We start from the raw sequence: 10917 nt of genomic DNA, 5'->3' as shown, positions 1-10917 counted from the left end.
CTGGAATAAAACACACAGTGGTTGGTTCTCAGGTCCCATATGGTCTAGCGGTTAGGATTCCTGGTTTTCACCCAGGCGGCCCGGGTTCGATTCCCGGTATGGGAATATATTATACGGTATCACGTGTTCTCCTAAACGTTAATCAAACCGTATAATCCAACCCTGAGTTTATGAAATAGAAAACAATCTAGATGTGTTCATTACTGTTAGCGATAAACTCATATCGGCAGGATAAACACCAATTTAACTTTGTGTGCAGTTTTACACAATGTCCAGTGTTGGTCAGTTATGTGTAAAGATGACCAGCGAGCTTTGCTGGAACCAAACATGTCAGTGGGTCTTAAAGTGACGGACCAGATGCCTCAGTAACGACTGCTCCATCTTTTTCTAACAGTCTGCACACACACCGACACACGTCCTGCTTTTTGGGACTGGCGCTGGTCAGTATGAAGTCCGTGGTTTGGTCAAAGTGAGTCGTCACCATCACCTGACTGACCCGCTGTGATCGTATAGTGGTCAGTACTCTGCGTTGTGGCCGCAGCAACCCTGGTTCGAATCCGGGTCACAGCAGCGGATGTGAAGCTTTTGACTCTGTGAAGGAGGTCATTTTAATGTCCTCCTGGGAAAATATTTGCGAAGCCCCTTAACACTAGCACGACCGGGATTTCACTCCTACCTAAAACCACCATAATAATAATAATAATAATTATTATTATTATTGTTAATATGATGATGATGATGATTATTATTATCATGATTATTATTATTATTAGGGTGCCTCCTGGGCGCCTTCCTTTAGAGGTTTTCTGAGCATGTCCAACTGGGAGGAGACCCCGGGGTAGACTCAGAACTCGCTGGAGGGACTACGTGTCCAGTCTGGGGGGACTACATGTCCAATCTGGAGGGACTACATGTCCAATCTGGAGGGACTACATGTCCAATCTGGAGGGACTACATGTCCAACAGCTCCTGATGTGTGATAAGAAAGGAGAAGAAGAAAGCAGGAGGTGAGGAAGAGGTGTGGGTGAGGAAAAGACTGATCTCACATGGAGCCAGCGGTCCATGAGGGTGTCCTCTTCATCCTCACATGGGATGAGGATGCAGTCTGGGACCTGTGGCAGATGAGTCTGCAGCTTCCTGCAGACATTGTGGACTTCCTCTGTAGCAGCTGCAAGACTGCGTCCTGCAGCCTTTGTGTCCTGAACCTGAGAACAGCCCACACACAGGCACAGACCAAGAGAAAGTACACATGTACACAGTGAAACAGTCCAACACATTAGTCCAGCTCACCACAAGCAGCGCACAACTATACAACTGTACGTCATCACAGACTAAAGGCATATTGTGATGTTTCAAATACACAATGAGATGAACTGTCATGACGTCACATGCAAATGAAGAGATGCTTGTCACAGCTGTACACATCCTGCTCTTCTCTCCAACCCACATCACAGCAACACACATTGTCATTACTTGTGATGTACTTCTAATATTTATCAAAATTTAGCGCTGTATAAATGTAGTCCATTATTATTATTAAACATGTTAGCATTATTGTATTGTTTTTTTCTTAAATATATTTAATGCCAAGCATGCTATGCCTGTAACAAGTGCTGACAGCGGTCTCAAAGCATCCAGATGATACTTCATGTACTTGATAGTGTCTATTAGGACACAGTAGAAATGTATTTCCCTTCAAGCTGACCAAGCTTTGAGAAGCATTAGTTTCAGCTCAATAGGACACCTTGCCCCCCTACCCCCCCAAAAACCCCCCAAACTTTCTTTATTTACAACAATGAGGTACAGTTACAATTGTCATTCAAAAACAGTAAACCATGGCGGTCTATTCCGTTGCCTAGCGACACGGGGATCACAGGTTCGAATCCCCGTGTTACCTACGGCTTGGTCGGGCGTCCCTACAGACACAATTGGCCGTGACTGCGGGTGAGAAGCCAGATGTGGGTATGTGTCCTGGTGGCTGCACTAGCGCCTCCCCTGGCCGGTCAGGGCGCCTGTTCAGGGGGAGGGGGAAACAGCGTGGTCCTCCCACGCGCTACGTCCCCCTGGTGAAACTCCTCACTGTCAGGTGAAAAGAAGCGGCTGGCAACTCCACATGTATTGGAGGAGGCATGTGGTAGTCTGCAGCCCTCCCCGGATCAGCAGAGGGGGTGGAGCAGAGACCGGGACGGCTCGGAAGAGTGGGGTAATTGGTCGGATACAATTGGAGAGAAAAGGGGGGGGGGCAAAAAAATAAAATAGTAAACCAATAAAAAGCAAATTTGTACAAGCCAGACGACTCCAAAGTCCATTCATTGTGAGTCTTTTTAGAGCTCAAGTAAAGTGTACTTCCTTTTTAATACTGAAGGTCTTTGTAGCTTTTTTGTTCTTCACATTTTCTATTTTTCCCCCTCAAGGTTCAAGATTAACTTTATTGTCCCACAAAGTGGAAAGGTTGGCTTGGGCTTTCACCCATAATGCATAAGCTGGAGCTGCACCTGGGGAGAAAGCTGGTCTGGTTGGTGTGCAACCTGCTCACTGGTGAGCTTCCCCTGTGCCGTCTCATTGTTGACCTTGATGGCTCTACTCTGTCAGACAACAAATTATCCGGGCCAAAAGGAAAGCTCCTTGATTCTGCTGCAGACTTGGATATCAATCCAAACTTCACCTGATCTGTGTTGGCCCTCCACTGATCAAGCTTCCTGACAAGGTCATTCAAGATCGCTCAACTGATCAACACTATGGCTATGAAATGTCTGTGCAGCCAGGGACGGAGTGCTTCCTGCAAGGCTGCAAGGCTCTGTTGGAGACTGGAACAGTAAACCACAGCTGCTGGTTCACCAAAGTGAACAGACTTGGTTCTGGGTGTCAAAGCATGGACTTAAAAGGAAGAACCTGAAGAATCTGTAATTCATTGTGGAATTCACCACTGGAGGGTATTATCCATGTTGGTTCAACGTGAAGGTGAAACACTCCGGGATCGAAGGGCCTAGCCACATCCTGTTTCAGCTGGACTGCCTCAAGTCCCAGAGGAAGGAGGTGCTGGACCTTGTGATGCTGACTGTGAGAAGATCTGCTTGGTATGCCCACAGTGAAGCCATCTTCCAAGCACCGCTGTGCTCTGAGGATCAGAAGGAGAGGATTGAGGGGGGGAGAATCCTGTCCATCAGGGGAGAGGGGGACCCAGACACTCAGCTGGGGGACTCCTCTGTCAGGACCCGAAGGACACCTGACATCAAATGTGATGCTTCCAGCATTGGTGACTTGATCAGCTGGTCAGAAGGTGTGTCAGAGCCACCTCTCACCTGCTCCCTAAGCACCTGGGAGGTGAAGAACTTCACCAACACCCCATGGAGGTGCTCAACTGGTCTTGTCACACACAAAGCACTGAGAGGGTTGTTAAAATGGTGACTGAGGCAGAAAAAGAGGGATGGAAGGATCCGGGCTCAGGAGACCAGCAGGAGGCTGATGTCCAAGAATGACTCAAAGTAGGACTTGTGCAACCTGGCAAAGTTCTAGAAGTCAGGAGATTGATCTCTGTAACGGTATCCAGTGATATATGTGCAGTTCACCTGTTAATAAATACATACATTTGATTTGGCTTTGTCAATATAAAGGATTTCCCTTATATCTTTTAATATCTTGTAAAGGGGTTGAAAGGACAAATTGGCAAATTAGAAATACAAAATGATGTAGGTTAAAGTTATCCTATCCAAAACATAAACTCTTCTTTGAATCCCCCATTAAAAAATCAGAATTTTGGAGCTTTGAAGAAGACAGTAACTGGGATGGGTCAGTAACTACCCGAGTGGTTTCCTTTTTTTTCTTCCCCCAAGCTCAAAGAGGTTGTGTAAAAGCTAAAGCAATATAGTGCGTCACTAACAAGAAATATTTTAAAGACACACACACATGCACACACACACACACTCAAGTTTCTCTCCAAACTGGCACTCATAGAGGCCCACATGAACGCTGTGGTAGTGTCCTGCTACTGGTCTTCATAGAAAACTGCAGCCATGGCAAGGCCGACCTTAGCCACCTTCTTGTCCTTGGCCTCAGGCTCCATACTGGTGCGGGCCAGACCCATCCAGTATGTTTCTGTGCAGGCCTGGTAGTCCGTTAGCGTCTCCCCATCCTGCACTGGCGGGAACTCATCATCATCTTCCTCATCATAATCCTCACTTCCCTCTTCAGACCTCTTCATCCTAGCCCTCATCGCCTCCTTTTCCCTCGTCCTCTTCCTCCACATTGTCCTCTGACTCTGACTCTTCCAGCCACTCCTGTGTTTCTTCTGCCTCCATGGGTGCATCCTCCCCTGCCGTCTCATCCTCCTCTGATTCTTGCTCACCACCTCCTCCATCCACTCTCTGTCATCACCTTCCCTTGCACCGTTCTCCTGTGCTCCCACCTCTTCTCCTCCGCTTCCTTCTCCTTCTCTCTGCCTCTCCTCTTCTCTCTCCGTGTCTCTCTCGCATAGTGTCGCCTCCTGCTGCATTTAAAGCAAGTAAACTCAGGACACTCTCTAAACATGTGCCCAGGTTTAGTGCAGAGTCTGCACACACCAACTTGTGTGTGGTGAAAGACTCCACCATATTCTGCACCTCTGAGAGTCTCACATTGTGTGGAGTAGGGGAGTGAGCGGACCAGGTCGTTGAAACGTACTTTTAAGAATCTCGTTCCGTCAGCTATTTCTGTACCAGGCCACATGCCTGGTGTAGTTGGCGATAACGCCCCCCCCCCATTCTTCCAGCTTTGCCAGCATCTTCCAGTCTTCCAGATAGACAGGCAGGTTGGAGTCTGCAGGTTTTCTCTGGCCATGTGGAGGCTTGTTCACTAATGGTACGCTCTGCTCTCTGCAAAGTAGAGTTCAGCTCAGCCCCAACAGTCTGGAACCTCTTCACAAGTTCTCACAGATCATCACACTGACCCAGCCCACATGCAACGCACAAACAGGGATCAAACACACACATCCATACACACAAGAAGACACACACAGAAGAGAAAACTGGCTAAAACACTATGCACAGATAGTGCAGACACTATAATAAACCACCAGGCCTGAGGAACGAATCAAAGAAAGGAGTCCTGAAAACCTTCCAATGCCCCTCTCCATTCTACCTCTTTGCTCTCACAAGTCCACACACACAAACACACACACACTGTGCTCTCCTTTTACCTTTCTGGAGGAGCTTTTTGTGTCTCTTCCCAGAGATCCTCTATTGTTCTGATGTGGCTGTCTTATGAGATGCTGGGTTGGCAGTATGCATTACACAATAATAATAATAATAATAATCACCATCATCATCATTACATGTATAATATGTAATTATTATTATTATTATTATTATTATTATTATTATTATTGGTCAAGCCAATAATAATAATAACTGGTGTAAGTGTAGCTGGTCAATAAATGATTCTGTTACATCTTTACCCTTCTGTGCTGGACAATGTCCGAGTATGAAGTACTACTACTACTGCTATTACTACTACCACTACTACTACTACACATACTACTAGTATGAAGTACTTATTGTTAAAATTACACAATGCCTGACCTGTCCAATTTGGCCTCTTTCTCCTTTATCATTATGTAACCCTGTTGAAATGTATTCATTATTATAAGATATCATTTTGAATAAATCATTTCATAGTTTAATAAATATAATTTACGGTTAAAATGTTAAGATTCATTGACCAGCAAGGAAGGTATGATTTTGCTCAATGAGAGAAATGCATATTGGGTAATGTTCACGTTTTACTGAATACAGCATCTAAAAATGTGAAATATTTGTTGTGTAATAATATATGTGAAAATGCTTTAAAAATGCCTGTAAGAATAGGAAGAAAGAGGTACACAAATGTTTTGTGAATTTAGTTTATTTCTGAAACTCTGGTGAATGAGCCAATCACATTGGAGGTCAAAGGGCGAGGGAGGGAGTTGAGAGAGAGCGACGAACGAGTAAGACGCGAGAAGCGTGTTGTCTGCTGAAAAGGAAACCACGAAATGTTATGTTAATGTGGACACCATTTTTAGTGAAAGTGTTCAACCAGGACTCTTATACTAAACTTTAATGGTGATATTTCTGTCCGTTTTGAGGGAACTACTCAGTACAAGAAGACAGAAAGAAGTTTAAGTTAGCTGCTGACTTAGTGGCGAGTGCTTTTGCATGGACTTCGCTAACAACCAGCTAGCGACCAGCGACCTCGACTAGTAAAGCCTGTGTGGAACTGCGAAACGGACGACGAACAAAGACCCCGACGGAGCCGGATAGCGTTGCCGAGTGGTGGACTTTGCCGAGATCGTCAGCCGCGTGAGTCTTCTCGTCATCGTGAATCTGCTTGTCATATCTCCTCCTGCTGCCGCCGCCGCCTTGGACCTTGTGTATTTGAGGCTACATTCCATTGAGTAAAGGTACCGTTATTTTGTTTTTTGCCTGCGTGGTGAAGCAGCCATTTTGTTTTTTGCCTGCGTGGTGAAGCAGCCATTTTGTTTTTGCCTGCGTGTGAAGCAGCCATTTTGTTTTTGCCTGCGTGTGAAGCAGCCATTTTGTTTTTGCCTGCGTGGTGAAGCAGCCATTTTGTTTTTTTCCTGCGTGTTAAGCAGCCATTTTGTTTTTTGCCTGCGTGATGAAGCAGCCATTTTGTTTTTGCCTGCGTGTGAAGCAGCCATTTTGTTTAAGGCTACAACGTTCACAAGCTACACTCAGGCCTGCATCATTTGAACTGGGTAGGTGAAAGTAGGCTAGGTTATTGCCGGCTATTTTTTTCTTGGGCCCTTATGTTTTCAATGTGTATGTGTTTGCATTTGACTGGGAGATTTCAAAAGATATTTGAAAACGAAGCATTTACACACTGAACAATATTTTCTAAGTAAATATTTTAAACATAACACAGTGGTGGTGAATGACTACTTTTGTATTTTAAGTGAATTAAGAAAAAGAGTATTTTCTGTTTAAAAGTGGAAGTGTTTATGGGTTACAAGTAATTCTAGACATTTTAATTTAATTCTGAAGTGTACGAATTAATGCTTAAATAGTGATTTTGAATGAAAGAGTATTGCATATAGCCTAATAAGTAGTCATTACAAACATACAAGTTAAACACTGATATGTTTATTAGTGAAACCCCACTTATTAGATTAGATGTTTTAAAGAACACAGGATAGCCACCTCTCACTATAGGCAAACCCGCTAGAGAGGCGCTACAATTACCATTCTCCCCCTCCCCTCTCTGTCTCTGTCTCTCTCTCTCTCTGTCTCTCTGTGTGTGTGTGTGTGTGTGTGTGTGTGTGTGTGTCTCTCTCTCTGTCCCCCCCCCCTCTCTTTCCCCCTCTCTCTCTCTCTCTCTGTCTCTCTCTCTCTCTGTCTGTCTCTCTGTCTCTCTCTCTCTCTCTCTCTCTCTCACACACACACACACACACACACACACACACACACACTGTATGTGGTTGTGTGATCCTTGTCTTTGTCTCCAGGTTGTGAGGATTTGCTGCAGAAGTGTCTGTCAAAGTGTCCTGTAGAACGACCCACCTTGGAGGAGCTGCAGCGCCACCCCTGGCTAAACTGATGCAGCGCTGCTCACCTGTGTGTCACGACCTGGTCCTGATCGGGTCAGGTGTTATAAAGTCCATATAAAAACATGTTACTGAAATCAGTCGTGACACTAAAAGAATCATTTGTGTTGATGGAGGCTGATGGAGTAACATCTTAATATAACTGCTAGTCACTGAGATGCTTCTTCACATGTACACAACACCGCTACTGACTCTGTCTTGACACCAGCTCAGCACACAATGACTGATGGGGGGGGACAACACAACACCTGCAGGTGTTGCCGTCCTGTATTTTCAGAACCAATCAGATGGCGCCACCTAGCGGTTGATCTCTTCCATGCACTGTGTTTCAGAATGTGGTGGTCAACATGTGGTGGCAGCAAATGAGACTAATACTAATAACTTCCACGTGACTGACTTGATTTGTGCTTTCACCTTTTAAACTTGGCTCAGGTGGATCTGTTAGTCCCGTTGTCATGGCTACACCTCCGTCAGGATTACTTCACCCTTCTTTTCTGGTGGTGGGGCCACGTGTGGTCCGCTGGCCCCCACACTGGCACCTCATACCCAGTTTTGACACCTTCAGCTCTGAGTCCACACTTCAGTCTTCTGTAAACCCTTGTCAACAATGTCCAGCCAGTCTTCTAGATGAGGATGCAGAGGACACAGAGGAGATGGTCATAGATGCTGGTGAAGCACCACCCACCTACTACACCTTACTACGGCACTACACCCACACAGGAAGTGGAGCATCTACTACACCTTACTACTGCACTACACCCACACAGGAAGTGGAGCATCTACTACACCTTACTACTGCACTACACCCACACAGGAAGTGGAGCATCTACTACACCTTACTACTGCACTACACCCACACAGGAAGTGCAGCATCTACTACACCTTACTACTGCACTACACCCACACAGGAAGTGCAGCAACTACTATACCTTACTACTGCACTACACCCACACAGGAAGTGGAGCATCTACTACACCTTACTACTGCACTACACCCACACAGGAAGTGCAGCATCTACTACACCTTACTGCTGCACTACACCCACACAGGAAGTGGAGCTGGCGACCATTACAGCAACAATTTATTATTTGTCATTTCCCTTCATGCACTTGTGTACATGAAATTAAATAAAATGCTGTTTCCCCAAACACACAACAGTACGACACAAAGACAACAACACACCCAACCACTACAAGAACACACATACCCACACTAACACACATACCCACACTAACACATATCCCCACACTAACACACGTATCCACACTAACACACATACCCACACTAACACACATACCCACACTAACACACATACCCAAACTAACACATATCCAAACTAACACACATATCCACACTAACACACATACCCAAACTAACACACATACCCACACTAAAACATATATCCACACAAACACACATATCCACACTAACACATATATATCCACACAAACACACATATCCACACAAAAACATATATCCACACTAACACACATACCCACACTAACATATATATCCACACTAACACACATATCCACACTAACACATATATCCACACTAACACACATACCCACACTAACACACACACACACACACACACTAACACACATACCTACACTAACACACCTACCCACACTAACATATATCCACACTAACACATATATCCACACTTACACACAAACCTAAACTAACACACATATCCACATTAACACGCATATCCTATCTAAACAACATCACTGTCCAAGGGAACGAACACCAGCCAGGATGACTGTTGGAACTGCCGGTCTGCATGGGCTAGCAGTTAGCTTAGCCCGCCCCGCTTCCATGTCCTGTCAGACCGTCCTTGGTGTTTCCTCCTTGGGTGCAGCTCCAGGCAGGGACATGGTCCACAGCCCACCGGACAAAGCAGACCAAGTTCTCCCAGCCTACCTGGCACCAGCTCTCCCAGCCAGACACCCTCGACACACAACCCCACACTCCTCACGACGACATCAAAAACACCACAGTCAACACCAGGCAAGGCCATCACCAGACCGTGGACAAAGACACTGCATGGACGGTACTGGGTGAGGCCGCTGCATCTTCCCACACGGGAAGCGACATACAGCAAACTGACCTTTGAAACCAAGTGCACGCCCAATGACAATCAAGGCTGTTTTTCCTTAACAAGCCCACAAGACTTAATGTCAACTAGTCAGTCCTCAGTAGATGTTACACCTGCTTTACTGAGTCAGCAGTGACCTTCAGTTCAACAGTTTGGCATGGCTCTCTTAGTAAGGTGAAGCTAAAGAGGGGGATATTGCAGTTCAGAAACAAGACCATGTCTTCTAAAATTGGTGTCAATGCGTTAAAACTTAGAAACATCAATAGAGCAACTTCAACCCAGAACCCTTGAGAGTAAGAATATTCATAGAATAAGTGAGAAATAGATTCAATTTCTGTTTTGTAGAAATAACACCCTGAATATCTTCTTTAAATCTATACAAGAATTTAGTGTAAGGGTAGTATCTACATAATACCTTCGTGTGAACTTCTTTTATTTCGTTTGGAAAGAGGAAGTTATTAAGGTCTGACCAAACTTTCTCTTCTAAGATTTCTGGAGAACTTAGTTTCCATAATAGAGTCGATTTGGGAAAATAACGCTGATCTGAGGTCAGTATTTCTCTGATATGGTGATTATTACATGTAGGATCTGATAGATCTTTCCCACCGATTAAGAGCTTGGGAATTTCTCCACTCAAAGGGCCATCTATTAATGCACTTTTGATGAGAAACAGGAACTTTGGTGATATACTTTTTATAACATCGTTATGTGCTTTTCAAGAAATATTCATATCCTTGATACTACTACCATTACTACTACTACTACTTTTGGGTGCTCCGGTTAGGAGTCATCACAGCCGATCATCCGTTTCCATCTCTTCCTGTCCTCTGTATCTTCCTTTGTCACACCAGCCACCTGCATGTCTTCCCTCACCACATCCATAAACCTCCTCTTTGGCCTTCCTCTTCTCCTCTTCCCTGGCAGCTCCATATTCAGCATCCTTCTCCCAATATACCCAGCATCTCTCCTCCACACATGTCCAAACCATCTCAATCTTGTCTCTCTTGCTTTGTCTCCAAACCGTCCAACCTGAGCTGTCCCTCTAATGTACTCATTCCTAATCCTGTCCTTCTTCATCACTCCCAGTGAAAATCTTATCATCTTCAACTCTGCCACCTCCTGCTCCACCTCCTGTCTTTTCATCAGTGCCACTGTCTCCAAACCATATAACATAGCTTGTCTCACAACCATCTTGTAATCCTTCCCTTTAACTCTTGTTGATACCCTTCTGTCACAAATCACT

General features: G+C 45.1%; 2 non-coding genes across 2 annotated transcripts; both read left to right on the top strand.

The window, feature by feature from the left end:
* The first annotated feature begins 33 nt into the window (after positions 1-33).
* On the top strand, positions 34-105 carry trnae-uuc (transfer RNA glutamic acid (anticodon UUC)). Its single transcript has one exon. It is a non-coding gene; the product is annotated as a tRNA-Glu (tRNA).
* A 393-nt stretch (positions 106-498) lies between these two features.
* Positions 499-570, top strand: trnah-gug (transfer RNA histidin (anticodon GUG)). The gene has a single exon. It is a non-coding gene; the product is annotated as a tRNA-His (tRNA).
* The last annotated feature ends 10347 nt before the right edge of the window (positions 571-10917 follow it).

Source organism: Lampris incognitus, chromosome 15 (assembly GCF_029633865.1).
Source record: "Lampris incognitus isolate fLamInc1 chromosome 15, fLamInc1.hap2, whole genome shotgun sequence".
Taxonomy (NCBI): domain Eukaryota; kingdom Metazoa; phylum Chordata; class Actinopteri; order Lampriformes; family Lampridae; genus Lampris; species Lampris incognitus.
The sequence above is the reverse complement of the archived record's forward strand: the minus strand, read 5'-3'. Positions and strand labels throughout refer to the sequence as shown.